This window comes from Nipponia nippon, unplaced genomic scaffold (genome assembly GCF_047370975.1).
Source record: "Nipponia nippon isolate SJK-2023a ecotype South Korea unplaced genomic scaffold, ASM4737097v1 scaffold_9, whole genome shotgun sequence".
Classification (NCBI taxonomy): Eukaryota; Metazoa; Chordata; class Aves; order Pelecaniformes; family Threskiornithidae; genus Nipponia; species Nipponia nippon.
Window position 1 is genome coordinate 21,214,043 of NW_028262413.1, and position 27,094 is coordinate 21,241,136.

General features: G+C 37.0%; 1 protein-coding gene across 16 annotated transcripts in view; it reads left to right on the forward strand.

The window, feature by feature from the left end:
- ATP2B2 (ATPase plasma membrane Ca2+ transporting 2) overlaps positions 1 to 27,094 on the forward strand; it is a 442,035-nt gene that overhangs the window by 159,238 nt on the left and 255,703 nt on the right. For 12 of the 16 annotated variants that reach the window (XM_087743155.1, XM_087743162.1, XM_087743156.1 and 9 more), the window contains one exon: positions 3,728 to 3,801. The exons of 3 other annotated variants lie outside the window; for them this stretch is intronic. The gene's annotated coding sequence lies outside the window, so the exon portion shown is untranslated. The remainder of the gene's footprint in view (positions 1 to 3,727; positions 3,802 to 27,094) is intronic. One more of the 16 variants, XM_087743145.1, reaches the window with a different exon arrangement.

Genomic DNA, 27,094 nt, shown 5'->3' on the forward strand with positions numbered 1-27,094 from the left:
GGGTTGGAATATAGAAGAGATCGCAACTTTTTATTCTGAATTTGGTGAACATTTTCTTAATGTCATTTCCAGCAACTTTACATCTCTATTTTAGAAGCTACTATATTTTTAAGGACCTCTTTAAAAATGAGGATGTAAGCAGAGGTTTACCACTCCCTATTAAATCTTCATCGAAGTGATGTACCGCGAACCCTCCTGCCCAGATCGGAACAGAAGAGAGCTATAAATTACACCTACTACTGGCTTTACAAACACAATGCATATCTTCCTGTTGTCCATTAAATGGACTTTTCCATACTCAATTGAAAAAAAAAAACAAAAACCTTTTTATCACAGGAACAGCTGTCCAACACCTCATCTGTAGTAGGTAGTTTCTTCTCTCCATCAACATCATCTGGAACAAGGGTAAAAACTGTAGAAATGTTAGAGTGTGATAAAAAGAAGCATGTGTGTGTATGAAGGCAAATGTAAATTGCACTGGATTTCCAGCATCGGAAAAGCGACTTGACAACTGCAGATGTATAGCTTAAAAACTGTAGGAGGAAAGAGAAGAAATGGTTTTGTTTCTCTTTGCTGAATTCTGTTGGAGCAGCTGGTGTGAGCTATGTACCAGAGATGAAGTGGTATCGTAGGTAAAACTGCTGGCACGTAGTAATTCATCTGATGTTTGCCAGTGAGGCTGCTGGAAAAAAGACTGCTGGGGAGTAATGCCTAATAAAAAAAAACCAACCAAACAAAAACAAAACCCCAAAGAATAATTTTCTATATTCTTTATTGATATTTTTATCTTTCTAATCAAACCTAGCCCCTGGGATATAAATTACAACTTGAAGGGAGATGAGTCCATAGTAGTCTTTATAAACTGCTTGTATTAGGCAGGAGAAACCTATTTATGAAACAGTCCATGGCAGTACTGAAAAAGTTGCTCTGGGATGCCTGCCTCAGTCTCATGAGCTGGGGCTGATTTCCTTTTTGTTGTTTGTTTGTTTGCTTGTTTTGTGGTTTTGTTTTGTTTTTTTTTTTTTTTGTCCAAACTTCACTGCTAAGGAATTCTTCCTCTTTCCATCATCCCACAGGTTCCCAGAGAAATGGCACACAGTCTTGCTGGAGTAGCATGATTCACCACTGTAAATGTCTCAGTCTTGCTTGAGAAACTGAACTGAAATGGAAATGAAATCTGTGCCCAATGGGCATAGACATAACTTTGAACAACTAAACTCTTTTTCCTCCCTTTTCTTTTAAGAGTGCATGCGTTTCTACTTGTCTGTGCTTTCTGGATGAGATGAAATGAAAATAATGCACATGCTTTGCAAGGTGGTGAGATTAAGGTGGTGCTGAATCTTAGTTTTCTCGTAAATTTTTTTCCAAATCCCATGAAGTAGCATTCCTGAAAATTAGGAAAGGCAAATAGTTATATACAGTTTCTGACAAGGGCTAATAGCAGATTCTTTCTTTATGGAAAGAGTTTTAGTAACAAAGTAGTTTCTTGTTTCTCTAACCAGTTCATGAGAGACTTTCTGGGTCAGAAGTTGTATCTGAACCAGAATTTATAATAATCAGAAGTGGATCATTTGTAGTCTTCAGAGAACCACTGAATTTTGAAGAGAAATTTGATAGAGATTGGTTGGTGGATTTTGCAGGTTAGTGGGATTGGCTTTTGTGAACAGATGAAACTAGTTTATAGTTGTTGAAAAAACTGGTAAATGGGCAGTTAAGGAGATCGTTGCAGAACAAAGGCATTTATAGCTCCAGATTAACAGCTCATGCAAGACCCTAACAGTGAGGTGTCGTTTGATGTGATTGTGAAAGAAAGAAAAGAAAAGAAGAAGGAAAAAAAAAAAACCTTGATGCAGTCAAAGTAAAGAGTCAGCACAATTGTTTTAGTATTTTAGAACAGAATTAAGGGATAGCAAATTGGGATTTGCAAAGGCTAAAGTGGAAGAGATTGCAATGGTTAAGACATGAGTTTATTAAGGATCAGAGAATTTTCTGTCTTGTCTTCATGAAATTTTAATTAATTTTGATAAAATATGCACTGGTAAAAAGAAAACGAAAAGGAGAAAGGAGGAGAAAAGGACAGCCTGCAAACCTGAAAAAATAATTTTATTGTAATCTGTATATGAAAGAAAAATGGCAGAAACAGAAAATCCCCTGAAATCATCATAAGCATTTTGAATACTGAGAACATAAAATGAACTTTAAAACACGGGGGTTTTTGTATATGCATGCATATGAATACGCATGGGTGTTTCTGTGCTGGTTCATACATATGTTATTATAGTTCATCACCAGCCAAGGTGCAGTAAGATTTAAAACTTACGGAAAGTTTCAGTTATTTTCCATCTGGAGTCTCATTTTATTCCTTTGATTTTGCTGTAGAAGTCTTGGCCCTTGTGGTGGTGTTTCATTTTTTTCATAAACTGTGTGTGTAACAAGGCTTTCGTTACTTCTGTAGTTGAATTTCAGTAAAACGTAGGTAATTTTCATACTATAAATTAAAAAAATATAATTTAGGGGTTTTTTTCTTGCTTTCCATTCCCACATTGCATTGTGCTTACAAAGTGATCTCTCTTATAAGACATTTTCAAAGCTTTTGCAATGGTGGTTCAATCCTTATCTGTTATAAGAAATTGGAAACTGGTATGAATGATTCATTTTGAACAGCTATTTTGGTGGTGCACGCATCATCTTAGATACGATTTTACATAAAATGGATGGGAAAATGCTAGTTTATATACCTCCTCCACCAATCTATTTAAATGAAAATCCATAAAACTTGAACGGGAGACTGTCATTTGGATTTATTTGGAAAGAACATACTTTAAAAATACAGTAGGGAAGACCAAGGAAGGAGCTCAGGAGTGGTGAATGGTGATCAGCTAACTGTGAAACGGAGGAAATTCTGTGGGCAGTATCAAAACTCACCCTTGGCTTTAACCCACAGATGTTTGCAGTGCCTGAAGATAAAATGATCCAAACCAGCTAAAATAAAATTAGAACTGCAGCAAGGCAAAAGATGAGATCTGCATATGTTCTCACACATTGAAGCATAAGCAATTGCTCTCAAAAGTGGTTGTTTTTTTGTGGTGGTTTTTTTTTTTTTTTTTACTAGTTTGGAAGGATGGAGAAGAAAGGGAGAGGACAGGTGTTTCATTAGTGTTTTTGGAGGAGGGCTGGATGGGGTGAGGTTTCTGGGAAAAAGATAATCAGAGAAGTTAACCTTCCAGTCAGAGAAGTTAGACTTTTTATAAAATTTTGAAAAAATGTAAATCTTTTGCATTGGTTAACAGTTGTGTTATTTTTATTGCTGTGGGGGTACTTGCTTGAAGTTACTGATAGTCTGTTATGTGGTGTGTAAAATTCAACATTATGAGGAAAAGAAAATACTATGATAATAATATGACAGCTATTTTTAAAGTACAGGAACAAAATCCTAAAACTACAATGCACTTTTCCTCATATATAATCAAAATAAGGTAGTATATTGAAAAAAGTTTAACACAGCTTTGAATGAACAGTGAATGAATTTAAGGAAACTTCTGTTACACTGGATTTTGGTTCCTCATTGATTACTGAGAAATAATCGAAATTTCTCAATGCAGGAAGAAGTCATGTATAAAAATACAATTTTAATAATCAGTTTATCATTTTCACTCAAACTATAGATAGTAGTTTTAAGGGTTTAGTTTAATCTCTTTACAATGCTATTTTTCTTGTTTGTTTCTAGGCTGCAGATACAACTCAATCCAGGTAAAAGTCCTGGTGAAGTAAATGAGATGGTACACTTGCACAGTTTGACCAGTGAGTTATGAATATTCACTTTTTTGTGAGCAGATGGTGGTTCCAAGTCTGTGCAGAAATATTGTCATAAGTATTTCCTTTAGTACTTCTTATGTTCTAGTTCTTTTCACAGCTCTCCTTCCGTTTGGGACATGTTTGTTGTAGGAAATATGTATTCTGACAAAATATTTAAAGGTGAACAAAGAGAGAGGGTGCTCAGAGAAAGGAATAACTTTTTCTTCTTCATACTGTGAAAATGACTGATATACTTGGTGTGCTCCTGTGTTTTGAATGATGATATATACATGCAGCATAAGTGGATGAAAGAAAGCTTGGATTTAGAGAAAATAAGTTCCCGTGTCTTTCCTGCACTCTTTCTTCTTATAATATTGGTATATTTGATTTCATAATTTAAAGTACCACTTAAAGAAATGCCTGATAGATTATATTTTAAAAAATTAAATCCTCTATTTACTATTGGAGTAAAAGGAAGCTACAAAGACACCTCAACCAAATTTGAAGTCACGTATTATGACTTCTTGTAGTGCAGGTAGAACGGGAGACACTGGTGAATGGTGAGAGTGAGTAGCCTGATTTGCTAAGGTTGGTCTTTCACTGGTCTTTAAAATTTAGGGTTTGCTACATGGAAAGTAGGAACTGGTCTTTAGGATCAACTTTGTTCTTATGCATTATAGCACAGCCGCAGCTCCTGGTTATCACCTGCAATAAAATCAGTTGCCCATACATAAGTAATATATTGCTGTAAGACAGAGATTTTTCTTCTAATAATGCTTTCATGAATTGAAGTCTTATGAGTAATTTTACAATGCCCGTCCCATGAAGTTCCACGTCAATGTTGTAATTCTCAGTATTTATAGAATTTCATTAAACATCACACCTGTTAATTCCCCATCAAACTGAGGATAGACCAAAGCAACTTAATTTGAAGAAAAAGGGCTCTGCCATGAGATCTCAATGATTCTTTCCATGTCTTAATTATATTCACTGGGATTATTCTGCTACTTTTCTACTTCTCATTGTTTGTTGAATGAATTTACAAGGTTCTGTTGTAAATTAGACTGTAAATTGTTTGGTGCAGGAGTTGCAGTGTTGTATGAGTTTTGATAGACAAGACATTATTGACCACAATACCATTTGTAGATTTTGAGTAATTCTGCAATCCAGGATGTAATAGCTCTTCCTAATAGATCTTTAAAATTTCATTTTTGTGATTTTTATCTTTTTCTAAAGTAGTCCTTTAACTCATATTCAGAAATAAAAGGAAATTCTCCTAGAAGAAATTCTTAATACTTTATGCAAACTGTCTTACAGGGAGAACTCCTATTGCAAAATGACCTATATCTTTACTGCAACTGATTTGAAAGAGCAAAAGGTCAAAAATCTCCTAATGTGTTTTTGAAATCTGTGTGTCAGCACAGCGCATTTCAGAAGGGCTGTTGGGACTCTCTAGAAATTGCATTTCTCTTTTGATTTTAATTTTATACCTGGAAAGGATAAGGGGATATTCATTTCAGCTGATGGCCAAAGGGTGAAATAGAAAATATTTTTAGAATGGAAGATGCATATCAGAAAAGATATACACTCAGAGGAATATGGTATTAGGAAGTATTTATGTAATTTAATTACTTTATGCAAGTGATGTAGGAAAAAAGTTTAGCAAATTTCTTTCTAGCTGCGTTGCCCGATCTCCATGTTTTATTTGCTGGTTAGTGCAATATTATTCATGACCTTGTTCCCTACTGAAAAGATATCTTACATAGCAGAGTATCATCTAGACAAAAATATAATTTCCTAGAAAGCAATATTTAGCTGTTGTTTTATTTACTCATTCTGTCTTTACATCACCTGTTATTTTTCCAGAGCTGCTCTCTGTTGATAGTGACTTTGCAAGATGACAGATTAATCTCAGTGTTTAGGAATTTGTGCATGCTGCTACTCAGTCTCATATTTTACAGTATGTGTACAAAATACATAGTGTTCTTTAATTCAATTTAAAGGAGTTTAACTTTCAACAACCCAAACTCAAATGCAGGAGAACCTTTAAAAGCTCATCCGTCTTTTTCCTGCTCTCGGCTTAGAGTAGCTCTTATGTTTCTCCTGTCATCTGAGAATACTTTGCCTCTAATGTCTTCAGTGGCAGAGCAAAGCAGAATGCACAGAAAGATTATGGTGCCTGGCTGCAAGATACACCCAAAGTCTCTCAAAAATCTTAGCAGCCACAATGAGTCAGTCACAACACTAGACTACACTGTACAGATGTCAACTTCTTGCTTTAACCTGACAGGAGGAGCTGCCCAATACAAAGAACCTTGTTACAGGCCAGTGAAATTTGGCTCTGTGCAGGTACCACTGTAAGAGACAGTCTGTTGCACAGAGTTAATTTAGTAACTACTCTTAGAAAAGTGGCCACATCACCTCCAGTCCTCCTGGCTTCTCCTCCCAAAAATGTATGTAATAGCTTAACTGCTACTTAACTGCTTAGATTTTTAAACACCAGTATGACATTTCTTTGGCTTTTGGGAAACTGTTTTGCTATCACTGATATTAGTGTAGCAATTTTAAAATAGGATTTAGGCAACCTTTTTAACAGTTTTGCAGACCTGTTGAAGACCGTTGTAGATTTTGCAGCTGACCTGTTTTTTTTCTTCTTCTTCACCCTTTTTTTTTTAAAAAAAAAACTGATCCAAACAATGCTTATAAATACATGGTACAAAAAGTACTGAGAGAAACATAGTAACAGCTGGGAACACATAACTTCATTAATAGTTGAGACTATCCCAATGTATGTTTTATTTACTATTGTTGGAAAAATTAGTAAAAAGCTGTGAGAAATATCTAGAAAAAGAGGCTGTAACTTCCAAGAGATATGGAAAATTCACATTTTGGCACCTGTGCAAACCATATAGTTTCCTGAGCAGCTGATTTTGCACAGCAAATATGCACTGTATATACATGTTCACCACTGGGGCATTACAATTGAGTTTAATAGCTTGAAATTAGAGAAACTCTGTGGTCAGTGATGAATCATTATCAATGGAATAATTACCTTAATTATTTACCTTGAGCAATGTCATGTTTGCAGGGTTTGGTGGGGTTGACATGGGCTGCTGTTCCATCACAGCTTCAGCTGATATAACAACTGGATATTGGTCCTTCTGGTTTCAACTTCTCTTGCAGTCATGGTCCCAGCCCTGCCTTGCACTGTCTCTTGCGGTCATGTTTGAGCTGATCTGAGTCCAGCTTAGGCCACAAGGGAGCCACAGCTCTAGGGTGGAAGTAGCCTATGAACAGCATAAAGCTGATGCTGAGGTTGAAGGAAAAGCACTTAGATAACAGGGGGGGCTTGAAGTTTCATTCCTCAATAGCTGCCTATCCAACTTAAAAAATAGAATCAGTAGCTGATTTTGTTAAAAGAAGTACTTATATAATAGATGTGCTCCATTCTTTCCAGGGACAGCAAATATACCATAAGATTGCATGTAATTTTAGCATTTGGTTTAATACCCTATGAATGTTCTGTGGTTATTGCACTTTCAATTGTGTTTGCATTAAAAGGAAAAGCTTCAGTTCTTCATAATTCCTCTCATCTGTTGTTTTTTTTTTTAAGAGAAGTTGTCATTGCAGAAAGCAAAATCAAAACTTCTGTGTCTTTGTGACCTTAAATTTACATTTGAGATATTGCATCAGTTAGCTTCCATTCAAGATTTTCTTATTTCCTGTAGCTGATTGGCTATCAGCATGCTTTCAGTTGGGCAGTGATTATGTCCTGTAGTTGAAATGAAATTCCGTGAAGTAATATTTGTTGACAAAAGTAGAAAAAGAATCCTGTTTACTTCTCCCTGACGATCAGTTCTTCCTTGCATTTAACCCTGTAGTGAGCTGGCTATGGAAGGAAAAATGAGCAGAAACATTTTTTTAATGGAGCTTAGGGAAGATTGAAATAAATTTTCCATAGATATTGCTCTCTGAAATGTCCCTTCCTGAGGTCAAAACAAGCTCCAGTGGTCACACATGGGAAGGAGGGAGAACCTGCATCTGAAAAGGAGGATGTGGCAGTGCTCTCTCTGGCAGGAGGCAGTTGTTAGATCTGCTTGGGTGTACCCTATTCTCTGGTACCATTTGCTGGGTAAAAGAGCTACTTGGCTTCAAAATTGAAATACTTTATGGTTTGCATTGTAAAACAGCATTGTAAGGAACCTGTAAAACCTGTATCCAAGCAGAAAAATTACATGAAACAAAAATTAATGCAGTTTTTCTGTCATGAGATTGTTCTTGAATAACGGAGCAGTGTGACTCTCACGGAGACATTAATGTGGAGGACGAGGTTTATTTGTCACTTGTGAATGAGAAATCTGAGTGTACAGAAACTTCACAAGCATGAGCAAATACACAGCTCTACATGCAATAGTTGTGCAGAGGTTAACTTTGTGATTCTTACCATGCCTCATCTAATATGATAATTACTTTTGGCACCTTTGTGTCTAGGCCTAATTCATCTTTCAAATATAAGCTAATAATTTACCACTTAACCTCATTCTTCATGTGCCAAATAACACAATAGCATAATAAAAACTTAGACATGCAAGTTGGGAGTAAAGAATGGAGGCCAATATCTTGGGCAAAAGCAGTATTTGAACAGTAAAACCGGCAGGATCAGAGGGAAATTCTACCTCAAAACAAGTCGTGCTTTAGCATAGAGTCTTGCATTAGTATTTTTACTTGGTAAACTGAGATCTGCTGTGGTGAAATGTGTACAGTTCTCCAGCAAACATCTGTAGATTTCAAAAGAGGACATGGTTCAGGCAGTATTGCTGTACCATTAGTGGCATTTTATGGTAGGCTGTATAAAGTCGCATGTTCCTAGTTAATTTTTAGTTTTCTACCATTGCTCAGACACACTTTGTGCAAATATGCCTTGGTCCAACCTAAAAAAAAAAAACAAAAAAACCAAACCTGAGACAGTTTTTAGTGTATTTGAAATATGAATGGCACAAGTTAGTCCAGATAAAGAGAAGAATATTTAAGAATTCCCAAGGTGAAAGAGACTGTAGTTGCTACTTGGCATCTGAAGAGGAGATCTAAAGTGTAGTCGATAGCTGTGTTGATGCTTTCTCCATTAACTCGTATGTGTGTGAGTTATGTTTACAGCTGAATAATTGTTTGTATGTAAATAAAGCTATCGCAGCTTTCTTTCCCTCTGTAAGGACAGTTTTAGCTTAATTATGTAGAAGAGATGTGGGGGGAGCTGGGGAATTTTCATCTTGTGATTCATTTTCAATTTGCTTCCTGTGTATTTGCTACTTGCCCCACTTAATTGAGCGTTTTTTTTCTTTTCTGCTTGGAAGAATGTACATTCTTTCTTTCTGTTTTTAATTTAATAGCTGACATTTTCAGTCTTTCTGGAGAATTGAAGAAAGGGGAACTGTACCTTCTTTCTGGTCACCCAAGTGGGCGGATATACTACTGTCATTTCTCATCGTGGATGTTTGAACAACTGTAGAATCACTTTAATCGTATTGTGGCTTTCTTATGGTGTGATAGAATAAAAATAATGAACTAATCGCTTCAGTGGACCTTCACTCCTCTTACAGCAAAGTTTCACTATACTGTAAATGCTTGGTATTATGTCAGTTCCCTAGAAGTAGTCATTATCACCTACACACTTGGGTGTCAAGTGCTGCTTTCTAAAGAGATTAGTACCTTTTCCTCCTCCTCCTCCCCCACGCTTGCTCAGCTAAGTAGAAGAAAATCCAAATTACCGTAACTATACAGGATGGAAGATGGAAAATAATGCCCCTGATTTGGTTGCTGTTTCAAGGAGAGAAATGAGATACAGGGGTTTATTCCCGTTTACTAGCACTTTTATGCTGACCTAATTTCACCTGACGTCAGTAGTTTTAGCGTGGTAGGTCAGAGCAGAACGCATCCGTAAGTCTTTCAAACCCTCTCTGCACGCTACAGAGTGGTTAATGAAGGCAATGGGTGTTGCAAGCTAGACACTGTAGAAGAAAACACAGGTATTGCTTTCTCTGTAATGGGGAAGGGAAGCAAAACGGCAATCAATGTAACAACAAAACCAAATCCAAATCAAAGGGGACCTTGAACGAGAAAACAATTTTTTTTCCTTTTTTCTTTGTTACTTCCATAATATACCTATGCCTGTGAGAAGATTTGGCTAATTGGACTCTTATCAGTTATTTGCCAGTCACCTGGCAACAACCACTCATACTTCTTTTATAAGAGCTTGAATTTGTTGTCTTTTACCATGAAGGACTAACAAAAGGAAAGAACAGTGCAGAGATTAACTGGGGGGAAAAAAAAAAAAAAGGAACAAAAATGCGATTTACTTTTTTCCACAGTTGATATCCCATTCACTTGGACACTGCCTGTGCACCCAACAAGGAAACCCAGAACAAGAAAGAATGGTATCACAAAGGAAAAAGTTAATAAAAATGTCCCAAGCAATGCACACTTGTATCAGTGCTTGCTTTTGTAGAACAGAAAGAATAGCAGCATTCTCTGATTTAAATTGTGTTTACAAAGGTGAAAGAGAGACAATAGAACAAGCTGTCAGGAAATAGGAAATGCTGCCACATTGGAAAGATGGGGGGGCATTTTCATCCCTATCTCTTAATTTTTTTGTTTTTTTGATTTCCAGGCATGCTAGCTAAGCACACGATCTGGATATTTATGCTGAAATCTGCACTGAAACAATTCTAAAAGCTTTTACATTTTCTTTTGCTTCCTGTTTAGCATTCCTTTGAAACAAATGACTGAGATTAAAATTCCTTGCTTCTATCTTTTTCTGCCTTGAAGCAGACTCGTGCAGTCAGAAGCACAAGATTTTATGTTTGGATAGTCATCTTAATAAATAAAAGGCTATAGGCCTTAGACTGCAAGATTTAATTCTGTAGAGAAATACAGTGACACTGGCAGTCTGGACAATGGCATTTCAGTGGACTCAATGGATTTTTCATTTCAGAATGTTTAATAGGTCTGTTCTGCTCATCTTTTCTGGAGGAGTTTTATGTTTTTGGAGCAGAGGTTTCTAAACTGTGGTACTAACGTCACTAGTGGTACACTTCAAAGTGGTGTGCAGAAATGGCAGCTCCCAGTTCTGTCTGCACAAATTAAATGCCTTTAAGCAGGCTGTTCCTCTGCTTCGTGGATTGGCCTGATTTGTTGCTGTTACATGGGAGCTGCTTCCTCTGCAACCTGATCGCTGTGTTTCACACTATCATCTGTGCAGGACCTTGTTGGTAAGAAGGCCAACAATTGTTGTTGGTTGTGGGCAGCTCCTCCGCACAGGCGAGTGACCCTGTGCAATAAGACAGTAGGCAGAGATAAGGGCATTGCATTGGGATCGGGTTTTGTGGAGCAAGTTGGGAAACAATTCTGGAGGTGCAGAGGGTGACATCTTACTGCCAGTTTTAGTGCACAAGTCAAATAAGTTTGGAACTCCTTCCCTACAGAAAGCAGGGCTATTAGCATCACTAATGTTTTTCATATTTAAATAGTGGGCATATAGATAAAACAAAACTCTTCAGATCGGTGCTTGTCACTAGGAGCTCATAGAAGACAGAAACAGAATTGTAAAAAGGTGGTAGTAGAAAAAAAAAAACCTCATACTGGAGGTTTTTACAGAGTTCTGGAAGCACTGTGCATGTATCGGGATTTGAGGAGATGCTCTAGGTGTTGCTCAATGTATACAGAAGCTTTACATTCACTTAACACAAAAATTGTGTGTGCTCTGAAGAGGGTTTTTTAAGAGATCCTAGTTGAAATCTGAGTAAGCAGTTACAATTCAGTTTTATATTTGAAGAGATCTGGAAATGGAATTAAATTAATAGGGGTCATATTGACACAAGGAGCAAAGAATATGGGATGTGGAAAGTAAGCAAGAAACGTTGTTGTTTTATAAGGTTGTACAGAAGAGCTGGGCTAGCTGGGGCTGCAGTTCTTCAGACTTCAGTCTTGTATTGACTTTCATGCTTGATAACTCTGTGTTCTGACAATTGACCAGAATGTATGTAGGTTAAAAATTGGGATAAAGGCCCCTTGAACAGTTTTGAGGTTTTTCTAATCCATGAAAATAAGAGAAAGTGTTTGGTGTTTTTAAGAACTCACTGAAAAAAGTCTGTAGTCCTCCTCAGCTCTGTGTGGTTATGTTTGGTAAAGCATGGAAGATGAGTTTATACCTCTGAATTTTTGCTGCAATGCAATAGAGTGCAATAAAATGCCTCAGTGGTTTGGCTACTTAATATTTTTTTTATATTGATGCAGTAGCTTATATCTGTCTATGAAATACCTTCAGTACTGAATATCTGAGTATTTAGCAATCTTCTATTTGTCCTCACTGTATGTTTGGGAGATGATCTATTGTATATATATATAAGAAATGGACATGGTGAAACCAAATGACTTGGTCAAGGTTACAGGGAGAATTTGTGATGGATGTTGAAATTAAATCTAGATCTTCCTAGCCCTGAGCTAAAGCTGTTGCAGCACGGTCATCCTCTATCTAGAAATCTCTTCTTTCATCATAGGCTTGTTTGTGGCTTTGGCTAAGTTTACTGCAGATACAAACTGTCTGTGATACCCAACTTGGGAAACTTTCATTGAAAAGCTATTAAAGAAGCAGCCCCACTCCCCCCACCCCAAACTATGGAACAGTGTGAATCCCTACTTCTTCAAGTGCTGTGAAGAATTTAGAGTTGTTATGCAAGTGTGAATTTGGAGCTCAAAGGAGCCTCGGTTACCGTTCTAGCTGGATGGAGAGGAAGCACTTTATTTGAGGTAGTATTTCAAAAAAGTATCTTGGAGGTAGTTTCAGTATGAGGAGCAGAACTGAGCTCGGAATGGAAGGTGGTGTCCTGGCCATAGACCTCGGTGGCAGGCAGTTGCTACTGAAGGTGCAAACAAGAGGGGTCATTGGATGAATGAGGACATGCCTGCATAGCTTTTGGGTAGAACTACCAAACCTGGTTTTAAGTATCTGGATTGAATACTGATAATGTAATTGGGACAGCATGGAGTTCAGCACAAACTAATTGCTCAGTACTTCACTCAAGTATTTTTCAGGATGATATAACTGAACATAAGCTGTGCTAACTTTCATTCTTTTACAGCTAAATATACATCTCTCTAGTCTTGTTGAGCTTGAGCTGATTGTGTGATGATGAAGAGAGGCAACATTTTATGTAAGGCGTGTGTAGGAGATTTGAGAGAGATCTCCACGGGGATCATATTAGAGCTTATAAATGTGGAAATGGTTATTTACAGATGAAGTGCAGAGTGAGAGAGAAAAGGAGTAAAGGATCTGAATCTCACTGTTATGTTATCTCCAGAGAAGTGCTGAATATCACCCTATTTGCTCAATATAAACGAAAATTGATGCCTGATTTCATTAGCTGCCAAATTTATAAAAGGTTGGCTATTGGTTTGAAAACAAAGAGTGACCTTAGTCAGAAGTCTTGATGCTTTATCTTCTTAACAACTCGAGGTCTGAAGCGTTTAAAAAAAAATAAAAAATCCGAACAGCTCATTAAAGTTATCACTACATCTTTGTAAAACTGTATTACTTAAACTTGACTTGATGCTGTTTTTTGTATGTCCGATGGCAAATTTTTTAGTTCCTCTTGCTGAACACTGAGTGGAAAAGTACTGCGCAAGTCACAAGTTGTGTTTTAATATAATTCCTTGGGTTGGTTCTGTAAGGGATAGAAAAACTTAAGTGCCAGGCCTCCATTTCCTTGTACTAGATATGCATTTCTTTCATTAAGATTGAAATCACTAATTTACTCTTCTCGTGCTGATTCTGCCAACACACATAGCATATTTTAATGATGTAACTCCATTGCAATCACTTTCTCTATTCATATTGCCAAAACAAATCATATGTTTAAGTTTTTTCATGAAACAGGAGAAAAGAAACCAGATTTTCTTACAAGTGAGGTAATTTTGCTCTTTATAGACTGTGATTTCAGGATGTCTGTCCTTTCTTTATGGTGATTATTATTTTTACTTTCAAGAAAACATAGGATCCCAAACTTGTATAAATTAAATATCCTGGTGTAGATTCTTATTTTTTTGCTGTTATATCTCTGATTTGTAGGGTTCGTGGTTTTCCACTGAATTCCTTAAATACCATATTGAAGGATTTCAGGTGGTTTCCAACACTGTCCTCCATAAACTGTGGTCATCTTTTCAGGGAGACACACAGCTTCAACTTGGAAACAGGCAGAGCAGAATCATCAGTACTTTGTGTGTAAACAGTAGAAAAAGGCAGTAACAATTTTTGTGCCTTACTATCTGGCTATCTGGAAATTGAAGTTGAATTTTGATATTATTGATGAAATGGAGATGACTGTTTACAGGTGGCTCTGTGGGTTTCTGTGTTTGGGGTTTTTTTTGCTTGGTTGTTTTTTTTTTTTTTTAGCAATGTCATTTATTTTAAACTGTTAGAACTTATTGTTATAAAATTTGGAAAAGTTCCTTATCCACACAGTTTAATTCTGGTCTCTAGTTTTATTAGTCAGTTCTGTAACACTAACTAGAAGCTATATTTGACAAAAGGATTCTGAAAGTGTTAAACTTAAATGCAAGCAAGTACTCTTCCTTCCAGTGCATTGAGTTTCTTTCATCAGTTGGTTTACAAATGCCTTCTTTCACATCAATTGAAATAATATACTCTAAAGGAAATGAACTTATTCTGATTCTTAATAATGTAATAAACTTTGAGTTTATTTCTGTGTAATCCTATTTATTTTTAGTTTGGACTGTGAGAACGTAAATGATGTAAAATGAAGTTCTGTTTTCAGAAGTGTCATAATTTTTTTGTAATCTTGTAGGGAGGAAGAAGAGGAAAGAAAGCTGTCACGAAGGTGCTTTCCCAACTATTTTAGGGGACAGAGGAAACAGTTCTTTTAAATTTCCTTAGTAACAAATGATCATTCTCATAGCTGTACATTTTCTCTGAAAATTATTCTGGACTATAAGGAGTGCTTTGCTTTCTGCTAGCATCAGTGGCAAGACTTCAGATGACATTATTGATAGTATGGCTACAAATCTGATGTGGGATGGGTGTTTCGGCCTTTTGCATTTGCATAGGACACTTACTTAGCTATAAAATGGTCTTTCTGACAACCAAGGGATGCTATTTTCTTTTAGGACAAATTCCTTTGGACAACTACAGACTTATTACATTTAGGATTCCGTATGTTTATTAGTTTAAATAATAGGCTGAACTGTGATCTTATACAGTATCGTGTAAGTTGCTATGAATTTTTTTTCCAGTTAAGCCTGTGAACACACAGCCTGTTTTCTTCATAGCAAGTTAAATTGCTTTTGGGAACTGAAGGTGTTGTTACTTGCTTTGCTGAGTACACTGAATGGAAGACGGATCAGATGGCTGGAGAGGGACCTCTTGGGCGGCTCTGAAACAATTTAGAGCTCCTGAAGGCAAGTTCAGTGGAGTCAGCTAAAACACGACAACCAAATGCCTTAGCAAATGAATGCAAACGCTTCAGGTGGCACTGTGGACTGCTGCCAGCATTAAGTACACCAAGTGTTGTGTGTAATCATTAATTAAGGGGGACCCCAGGATTTTCATAAAACAGGAAAAATCAAAGGCTAACAGCTTATGTAAAATGTTTCTTTGAGAAACTATTGCCTTTTTTATAGGATATTTGAGCTTGGCATTTAGGTGTTTCTTTAGAGAATTAATTACTTGAAAGTCAGTGCTGGTATATATAATCCCAGTGCTTTTCAGAAGCTTTTGTTTGAGTCTTGTCTCCCCATTCACAGAAGTTACAAAAAATGCCATTATTTTAAAAGTGGAAAACAGAATTCTGAATTATGTTTGATTATATATTTTATTATTTTATCTCTTACACATATTATGATCTTCCATTGTTGTTCCTGAGATAGAAATAATGAAATGGCAGGACAAAAAAAACCTTAGTGGGATTTAATTTTACAAATAATATGCTGAGGGTTCTCGTCACTACTTTATTTAAATATAACGCTGTAAGCGTCTCTGTTGCTTCTGAATAAGATGATGTTTGGAAGCTACAGCAGCTCTCAGGAAACCTAATTTTCCTCTCCACAAATCGAAGTTAGGAGTATTAAATATAATTAATATGGAATATCTGTGTTTAACTGTTTTATGGTATGTAAGCACAGAACATTTAGATGTCTTTAGTGAACTAAGTTGAGGACATGATGCAGGACTGCAAAATGTATTTTTATCCTCAAGGTCGACTAACGTCTTTGAACACGGACATCAATGTTCAAGAAATATAGGTCTTAATTCTAACTGTGAATGTAATTGTGTAGTTTCACTGTATACAATGTTATATATATATATATGTATATGTATAAGAATATGCATTACTTATTATATTCTTTTCCTTGAGCTTTTGAAAATAACTCTCTAAGCTGTATATTTTTAGAGACTGGAATGTCTGACTCACACAACAAAACAATGAGATATATAACAAAGGTATGCAGTTCATCTTCATAGGACAATGCAGTGTAAATAAAAACTATTTGTATACAGAAATTATTAAGGAATCCTTCAAAATAAAGGAATTTCTAAGAAGTAATGATATTTCCAAGTAGAATTTGAGTAGCAGCTGCTTATCTGGTAGTGCTGGACACTTTCAAAATTATTAAGCTGAAATAGTAGATGAATGCTTAATGGTCTTAAATTATCAGACCCTTAACAGCCCATGCATGAACCACCTTGTAACAGTTTAAAGAGAAAAGAATGATGCTTTTCTGGCTTTGACTGGTTTACAAATGCTTCAGATTTTTTTCTCCTCTTGTTCTCTTTTTTGGAGTGATTTAAATAAACTTTGCCTGTTTATTTTCTTAAACTTCCAGTGAGGCTTTTGTATTTATTTACTAGTAATTTAGTTTGTTTTTTTTTTATTTTCACCTGTTCTTTATATGTTTATGGAGATTCGGATGTTAGCATGATCTTCACATATTTATCAGGTAAGGGCATACGCCAGAGGACAAGTAGTATGGTAGTTTATGCCAGCCTCAGATAGGCAGAGGCTCTTGGGATTTTATCACTATGATCTGCAGTATAATTACTGGACATTAAGACATCCAGCAGATGTATTTGGAGCAAAAACCTTGCTAAGAGATCATGTCTATGAATTAGCCCTGGAAAAAGGTGGTGGTGATGTTAGTCATCCAGATGGACAAGTTCTGGATGAGGCCTCGAGTTCTGGGCTCCCGAATTTGCCTGCTGGTCCTGGAACACTTCCATGCAGTCTCTGTAGCCCTGTGAAGGGGATTTGCCTGTCTTTGTGATGTGAGCTGACAAATGACCCACAGTGAAATATATAATTGTAATGTTTTTTCCCTGCAAAATACTGTATCCTGTTCTTTGTGCTTAAAACTAGTTGTCACTTTCTTCCTCCATTGCAAACATATTCCTAGTTTGTGAGCGTTGTCGGGTTTGTTGAGTGAAGAAGAGAGTGACAATTCTGCTTCTGAGAAAAGGTAGTTAAAAATCTAGTCAACAAATCATTCAAACTTCATAGTCTGTGCTCATAGGTAGATTAAACCTGGGTGTGATCCACCATGATTTACCATAAGTAATAAAAGTGTTTTGAGTTGTTTCTTCTTGGTCTTTTGGTTCTTATATTGCCTGGCTACTTTACAGCATCCTTGGGGGGCAGACAAGATATTACCATGCATTGTTTGCCCATAAATCCTTTCTTGACCCATTTCTGACCAAACACAAGTTGTTTTTTTTTTTCTTTTAACTGTTTCTGAAGGAATAGAACTTTCCTGTTAGTGAGGAATGTAGTTATCTGCAGCACATGAATGTTGCTGGTCAAAGATTATTTTAAGAATGCATAGTTTGAAGGATTATTTCACTTAGGAAAATACTAGAAAATATTTCCATTTACTCACATTTCTGGTTTGACAGACACCATTTAAATCCTCACTCAAGTCCCTGTTCAGTTCTGCTTCCTGTTACTACCTTGCAAATAACATCTTTGAGAAAATGTTGAAGAAGACAACATTTATACAGTGCAGTGTAGGTATTTGTCAGGTCAGCAAGATCAGTGATGTATCTAGAGCTTGTCCATACATGCACATATTCTAGAATAAATTAATGTGAGGATATGTTTATTCTGGAATGCTCCTTGTCTTCAAAAGCGAATTAAAGAAAAACAAGAGGCGGCACACACAAAAGAATTGTATTTGGATGTGCGGTTATTAGACTAGATATTGTATTTTTTTTTTCTCCAATAACATTTTTGTTCGGATGTAGAGTTCTTCTGCACTAGATAGTCTCCTTTATTCTAGAATAACACTTATGTTTTGGCAAGCCCCTAAGCTCAATTGCTTCAAAAAATTCTGAAATTCTGGCAAAATTGTCACAACTATTGTTTCATAGTCTTGAATCCAGAATTAAGAAACAACTAATGGATCTTCATGACATGGTTCCGTCTGGAAGCCAAGCATGATGCCCAACTAATCTTCATTTACAGTGTATTTTTTTATATATATACTGTGTATGTTTGTTACAATAAGATTTGGGTCTGATATTTAGTTTAATATTTAATAATGTGAATAAATATTTTTATACAAATTGTATGTTATATTTATAAGTAAATATTCATGATTACAGTGTCTGTACCGATAATTCTTTAAGCCTTCATATTGTAAAGCTCAGAAAAGAAATCCCTTTGCTAAAGAATTTGAACACTTATTTCAAATCTGTATATAATTGTGAATACAAAATCTGAGTTCTCATAGTAGTGTATTTATATATAAAAGCCACAAACAGCCATCAAGATAATTTCAGGTCAGGTTTGACTCTATAGTTGTTTCAATTTTTGGAATGGCTGTTGTGAGAGTTATTCCCGGATGTTCTAGTGGAAGTGAAAGGACCGATTTGTTGAAGTTAACACTTTTTTTTTTTTTTTTTTTTTTTCGTTTTGGTTGAAGTGCAGCCATTCTGTCAAATCGTGTCATGAAAGGGAAGGACAGGACTGGTATAAAATGTATTGAAGTGTACCAACACGTTCCAGCCAATACTAGTGAAAACCTTCAAAGCATTGGAGCTGGTCTGTGAGTTCCCATAGAAAGTGAGGTGGCGGCTGCCAGCCCCAGTTGGGGCTGCCCGTGCTGGTTGGGGAGCCCTGGTGATGTCAGCCAACACAAACTGACCAGTTTTCCCAAGGTAGGAGGTTGTGGTATGGGGAAGGACATCTGATATTAATAGTGATTTATGTGACAAGCAGGCTTCAGTTTCTTCTTTCTGCACAGAGGAACATCAGGAGCTGCATGTCTTTTAATTCAGCTTTGTGGCCCTGCAGCAAGGAGAGACTGGTGGTGTTGGGGGCTTGGGAACAGCCACCTGAGGAGGCTAGGGGTGGCTGTGTGGTCCCCTGGGATGGGGCTCCCGGATGCCCTGGGGGCTGCCCGGGTGTGCATGTTGCTGTGCAGGGTGATTACTGGCACTCACAGAACAGGTCACAGATACCCGCAGCTTAACAAAGCTTAGCAGGTCAGATTGCTTTACCCAATAAGCTATACATAGACTTTTATCTTATTATATTCGAAAAAAACCCTCAACACAACAGAAGTAATTCCCTCAAGGTGATTAATTTCTAGGAAATATGTATCCTAGTTGTATTATTTGCTGAGCTATCAAAAGTTCTTATTGAATAGTTTGTTAAAATTTTGTTATCCCTTTTTAATTGTTGAGAGTGATTGAACCTTGTCCCACTGTTATTTCCATTTATGTTAATCATTTGCTTTTAGTAGAGTAATATATTAAATAATGCTGATATGGACTTCAATTCTTAGCTATTCGATATAGTCTTAAAAAAAAGACTACAATGGTAGCTATTGTGTCAGTCTAATGAGATTTACAGTAAGGATATCAAGGTATGTATGAAAAATCCATATATTGAAGAATGAAGGCTTAAAGAATATCTTAAAAGGAGGATGCATTTTCTTATTAATATTATTAACAGGCCATATTTGTACTTTAATTCTTTGCTATTGTTTATTACTGTCTAATCTATCTGAAATATGACTGTAACAGTTGAGCAATTTAAATAGAATAGTGTTGGGTTTCTTTTTTAAGGTGCAATCCAAGGTCATAATGTGACCTAGATACATAAAGGTGGTACTTAACTTGAGATTTATATCCAAATCATAGTCATATGCCATTTCACAGTAAAGGATGCTCCTTCAAATGCATCCTGGCTTTGAATATACTTTTCGAATTGAAGATAAGTGGTTTCCTGTAGGAAGCATTAACCAGTAAGAAGGAAAAACAACCTCTGTAAAATTGTGGTAGTATTTTGCATCAAAGATATCAGGAGAAGGTACTGAACCAAAATTTTTATTCTAAACTCATCTGTTTTTTCTGGGAGAATCGTTTTGCTGAGGTAGAGAGATGGGTCCACGTAACTCATCTCTATATACAAAGTTTCAAATCTATTTTGAAACAACCCTGGAAGTTAGATTTGAAATAGGTTTGAAATCTATAGTCTGATGCAAAAGAATGTGATCATTTTTAATTGTAGAATCCTATAATTTGAATTTAAGTATCAGTATCTTACCAGTGCCTCTAAGGACCTATAATCTCCATTAAGACCAAAAAAGCAGTGATATGAGACCAAAGATGAAGTGTGACGGTCCCTTCCAGAACACAGACAAGGGAACTCTCATGGTGGAAAGTCGCAAGGTATGTCTGAGTCCCCCTACTAGTACCAATATATTATGTTAAGTAAACAGATTAATGCTGGAAGACAGTTGGCACAAGTCCTGTTTCAAAGACTGGCACATTTATGGGGTTTAAATGTGCACTAAATGAAAGGGTGATTCCTAAGCATATTGACTATCTCATTCTTCAGTTCCTAAAAGTTGTGGCACCCTCAGAAGATTATTCTTTAAAGCTCTTGTTAGGCCAGTTTATTGGTTAAGATTTGTTCTGAGTGTCAAAAAATAGTTTTTCTCATCTGCATATGATATGGAAGATTCTGTCTTTAAACTAAAAAGAAGGTGGAATGCTTGTGTAGTACTGTTTTCATATTCTTAGGAACATCTTAGACTGTTGAGATCATGAAGAAGCTGATTTCAGCTGTGGATTTAGGTTTAGCTATATCAGATGTTGCAGGTGCTTACTCTGGTAAATACAGATCACTTTGGAGGAGACCAGTAAGGTCATAGAATCATAGAATACCACGTTGGAAGGGACCTCGAGGATCATCTGGTCTAACCTTTCTAGCACAATCTAGACAAGATGGCCCAGCACCATGTCCAGCTGAGTCTTAAATGTGTTCAGCATAGCGGAGTCAACCACTTCCCTGGGGAGGTTATTCCAATGATTGACTGTTCTCATTGTGAAAAATTTACCTCTTGTGTCCAATTGGAATCTCCCTGGGAGTAGCTTATACCCGTTACCCCTTGTCCTCACCACGTGACTCCTTGTAAAAAGGGAGTTTTCATCTTCTTTGTAGCTCCCCTTTAAGTACTGGTACACGGTGATGAGATCACCTCTAAGCCTTCTTTTCTCAAGGCTGAACAAACCCAGCTCTCTCAGCCTGTCCTGATACGGCAGGCTTCTGAGACCCTTGGTCATCTTGGTGGCCCTTCTCTGGACCTCCTCCAGCCTGTCCACATCTTTTTTGTATGATGGGGACCAGAACTGTACACAGTATTCCAGGTGTGGCCTGACAAGCGCTGAGTAGAGTGGGATAATGACTTCTTTATCTCTGCTGGTGATGCCCTTTTTGATGCAACCCAGCATCCTATTGGCCTATAAGATGCTTCTCTGTCATTGCTGTGGTTATGCAGTGGCAGTGAGCCAGGTTTACTTAAACTTTATTGGGAAGCTCAGGTTTATTAATGCTTCTTCCAGTTGGCTCTGCTTTCCTTAGGTTTTGTTCTTCTTGAAAGGGCCTAATGACCTTTCTTTCTGCTTGGGTGATCCTGAGAGTCTGGTTTTGTTTTCTGAGCACTAATGCTGTGGCAGGGAGGGGGACAGCAATGCCAGCCCAACCTTGTAGACATCTGCTCTTTTTGGGCATGGCTGTTAGGGTATGGAAGAAGAAAAATTTGTGTATTCATAGATATCAGATGGTAAAGATTGAAGGATGGGAGGTATCTGCAGTATTGGCTATCTGGTAGGTTTCTTTTCAGATACTGAGAAAGCTGGGATTCTGATCTAGGAAGTGAGCTGATCGGGACTGCAATAATTTATCAGTCAGAACAAGTAGTAATTTGTACAGTAAAATAAATGTGGCAGATATAATAGAACAGTTCAAGGCAACTATGACATTAGGTGTTTTAAATGCATGCTTCTTATCTCCTAACCTTCAGTACTTCACCAAGTAGACTCAGGTATGTCAAATACCCTTCCCTTGAAGGCAGGAAAGAGTTAACCAATCAAGCAGCTTATAACTGCTGTAATTTAAACTAGTGAATATACTTATTTTATAGTTAGGGAAATTGAAGCACAGTGGGATCAAGTGACCTACTAACATCTCAGAGTCAAGAAACAGCAGGGCAAGTCCTTGAATTTGAGTGTTCTGAGGTCCCTCTCCTCTACTTCTTTTATTAGGTCATGTTGGTTCCTAGGATAACAACATGTTTGCGCAGTTTGGAAATGCAAGCTGTTTCTTTGCAGAAATATTAATGCAGAATGTTACAAAACTGGAGAAACACCGAGTCTGAAAACAGATTTAATTCTTGTTTTTAAAATGTAGCAAATGAGGTTTAAAAATATGAAAGGCTGCCAGTCTGCTGTTCTAGTTTAAGTATCTGGGTTGTGATTAGAAAATATTAAAAATCTGCTGCTGATTTCCAGTGCTATTCCTCTGATTGGACAGCCTCACTGAAAAAGAGGTCTTGGTCCCCAAGATCCTGAAAGAGGAATTAAAATTATGTTCCTGCGTTTCCTGTCATTAATTATCTCATAAAGACCTTGAAATGTGCTTATGATGTCTGTCACCAGCACATATGGAATGAAATTTTTCTTCAAAGAAATTAGGTAGACTTTCTTTTGCCTCTGAATATTTTCTGAATTGTCAGTTGAAGCTTCACTGGAGAAGCAATTTTTCAAGTCACGTTTCAAGCTCAACAGCTAAAGTCTCATTCCTTTCACATCCCGTAAGAATTGTTGTGTTTTTTAAACTTAGTTCCAGGAAGCATCTTTCTATTTCCTTTCCATTTTTCTGCTCCTTTTCTGCTTCATTTCCACTCCTTGTCCCCTAGTTAAGGTGTTAAATTTTCTTCTGACAGAGCTGAATAATATGCAACTGGACACTTTAATAGGCATGAAGATGCGCTGACAAATCTTCATTTCAGGAGAGGCACTGTTCAGATGTTACATGGGTTTGCAATGCTTTGCTATTAAATTTTATGATGAAATATTTAGAAAAAGCGCATGCTAGCATTGTAGCCATTTTGAGTTGCACATGTTGAAAGCCAAGTGGATTGGAAAATTTTACTTTTTTCACAGTTGTGTTTAAAAAAATAAAAAAAAAAAAAACCCAAACTTTCAGTCCTGAGGTCAGAATATTACTGTTGGTACTATTTGGTAGGTGGCCCATTTCTGGGGGTGGAATTGCTATTTTTAGCTTTGGTTGTCGTATACCAGTGTACCTCTGTATAGCAGGTATTCCCGGTGTTAAGTGTTTTTGTAACTTTGAGGATAGCGAGTGCATATTAAGCCCTGCAGCTGGAATCTCAGTCTTGTTGCAGGAACCAGACAACTTCCTGGCATTGACTTGCAGTAATGGTGGTGTTCAGCAGCACGAGAAAAGCATTTGTAGCATTTCTGAAGATTTTGCACTTAGTAGCTTTAAGTAAAGACAAATATAATGTGACTCTTCATTCATAGCTGCTTGATTCAAAAACAGGACAAGCACCCAGTGTTGTGCATGGTGCCATGACATAGTAGTTCAGTTCTTACTCCAGAAAGTGCATCTTCTGGGATTGAGCTCAGCATTAGTGGTTGGCCTCCTGTTGCTCAGGTGGCAGCAAGATGACTAGCAGCGTTGTGATGAAGGTAGCACCAACACTAGCAGTAAAAGACACACAGCACTGTGAACAGGCTCCAAACTGGTGAGCCTAGCAAAAAGGTTAATAGCTTGTTCATTGTCTTACGTGGCATGGTACTTTTGAGGCCCTGCATTAAATGAGCACTGGAAATATTCATGTGAAAAATTATTCTGTTGGATTGGGTCTATAGTAATATGTTCAAACTAGGATTTTTTTTTCCTTTTGGACATTTTTTGTTATTTTCCTCCTCCTCTTATTCCCTTGCCTATTCTGTTAATCAAAAATAAGAATTGGAGTATTTCCTGATTAAGTATAATGTAGGCATTATGGTTCTGTACCTGGGCTGAAGTTTCTGTAGCATGACACACAATCTGTGAGAGCAGCAGTCATCAAACTGGCAATAGCCAAATGTATGGAACAAGTTTTTATACCGTGTTTAGTTTCTTGAAACTATTCCTCCCTTCATCCAGGAAAGACAGTTTAAAAAAAATCTTCTTTAATGTATTATGGTACTGTGTCAATCTACCTTTTATTGCTTTTCAAGTTATCTTTAAAATTTGTACTGCTAAAATGAATTTTAGTAGCTAAATAATTGCAGATTATTTTAGTATCTTCCTGCTTTTCTGATGGAGCAGTAGAGGTCACCAACATTAGGTCTTGGACCTAAGCACAACACATCTTAAATATAACACTTTTTTGTGCTGTTATTGTTTTGTTTGATGCTTGCATTCAGTTCTGAGCCTGCACTCCACACTCCTTGAAGCTGCAGTTTGTACCAGACTTGCTAAGAAAAAGGGGACACGTCTCTCTGCTTAATATAACACAAAGTCACTGCATATAGTGTCCTGGCACGCATGTAATTGCCTGTAGCTTTCTAATGATAAAGGCAGTTTCACATGAGAAAAATCTGCATTGATCCTAGTCCCAATTTACATTTTACTTCATTAAAAGAAATAATTGATCAGCATAGATAAAACTCCCTGATCAATGATCCTAGCTCTTTTTTTTTTTTTTTTTTTTTTTTTAAATAGCTTCCATTTTGGTGCAGTGCAGTACAGACTTTTGGTTTAACTGGCTGAATTGATATTCTGAGCAGCGAGTAAGGCAGGATGACAGAGCATCAGCACAGCTACTCCTATTAGTGCTCAGGGAGGTATGCTTACTTGCAATTGCCCACTCTGTCCAAGACAGAGTGAAGTCATGAACCACTGCTGTCCTAGGATACTATGGAAAAGATTCCAACTCTTATGTAAACTATTTTATACACGTACCTCAAGAAAAATGTTATATTTTTCTGTGTTCAGTCACTATCAGGATTGAATGGTTTGAGGTACAGAATTTGAAGTTGCAGTTTGAACACAGTATTCCAGCCTTTTACATTTCAGAATCCTGCATGTACTAATAATTCAAAATAACAGGTAGATTTTTTTAAAGAAATAACACAGAATAGATGGTAAGAAGCTCTAAATAAAATGCACTGATTCCTCAAAGTGTAAGGCTGTTGTTGTCATGAGGCAGAGTGCTTTATTTTATGTGGTTTCCCAAAAAAAAAAAAAAAAAGAAAAAAAAAAAAGGCAGACAGCTACTATGGCATGCATGTATGGTTTTACAGCATATGCTAATGCGACCAGATCAGATTAAACAGGAGGATATCTTGCATGGTTCTCCTGTATGGGTTTTAGATTTCTGGAAGGCATGACGATCACAAATACAACAAAAACATCACAGCCCTGCAATAATTTTTTGATCTTTTCATGATAATCAGCGTTGTTCTTATATAAACAGAAAGAGAGCAAGAGAGAGAGAGCAAGCTGTATCTTTGCAAAAGGTGATTATGAAGTAATTTGTAGGAGAGGCATGTTTGTTGCATTTGCTGTCAAATGTCTAATTAGTTAGCAAAGCTAGAGAAAGATTTGGTGCTCTAATGTTGAAACCCCAGCCGAGGCAGGCTGTGCTCTGCTGTAGGGGTGCAGTGGGTTTGTTGCTTCCCCCGGTCCCCCTGCCCCCTTTTGTACACAACCTTTCGTTCCCCCCCTCTTCTCAAATGATAGTGATAGGACTTGACAGTCCTTGTCCTTGAAGGTTTCTCCCGTTTCTGAGTAAGTGGCATATTCCTGGTAGTTTGCCATCTTCCGTTTTTGTCATTATCCCAAGGGAAGTATTAAAATCACAAACAACAACATGGTGGTTCAGTCCATTTTTCTTTCAGACCAACATTTTCTTTCCTTACTATGTCTGCTGTTTGCTTTCCTTCTTTAGCAATCTTAAACTGCAGGCAATAAACATCATCTTGCGCTCTGCCAGCGAGATGCTCTGGCAGAAACCTCAGCTCCCTCCCCACCTGCCTGCACGGGATGGTACAGTCTGCAGAGGGACTCCTGTAATGTAGCTCAGCTTATCAATCCCTTACAGATGCCGAACGGTGATTACTCCGCTGTGTAATTGAAATCATTTTGGATTTGTGATGATATCTTAGCCAAGTAAGTAGCGACAGCCACAGCATGAGAATAATAATAATAATAAAAAATCTTTCCCCTTTTTGTTCTGAGCTTGTTTATTTGGCAATTTGCTTCTTGTGAAGGCAGAAGCTGATGGGAAAATGGTGTGGAGAATGGGTCCGAGTGATGCATTAGATTTTGGTTCATGCCCTGTGAATCTCTGGAAAGGTAATGCTGCAACTTCTGTAGATTATTCTGTAAGGTCAAACAGGAACTGCATAGCTAAAAGGCACTCTTGCATCAGAAATCATTCACTGAGATTTTGTAGGTTGAAAATTCAGTATGATCTTGTTGTTGTTTAAACATAAAGGCTTGATTTTGATTAAATCTGTTATTTAGTGATGAGGAAAACACATGGATGAGATTTTGCTTTTATCATTGCTGGTAAGAATCAGATGTGCCTTTTTTCTTCCAGAAGTGAAGTGCAGAAAAGACACTAAAATGTGAGCAGTACAGTTTGACTTTTTTTTCTAACTTTAATTAATGTTCTCTTATGATAGGAAAAGACATTTCTTGTTAGGAAAATATGTAATCCTCAGCTGGATTTATTTATAGAGCTGCTTATAGTTTTTCAATGTGTATGTTTGAAAGTAAAGGGCACACAGATGAAAAGGACCCAAACATTGCTTTTCTATTGAAATGGATTAGAAAATACTGTTAAAGAAACAGGGAATTTTATGTAATTTCTTTTAAGCATGCATGATGTTTCCTGTGGTAAGGTGGGGAAAGGTTTTCTGTGGTGTATG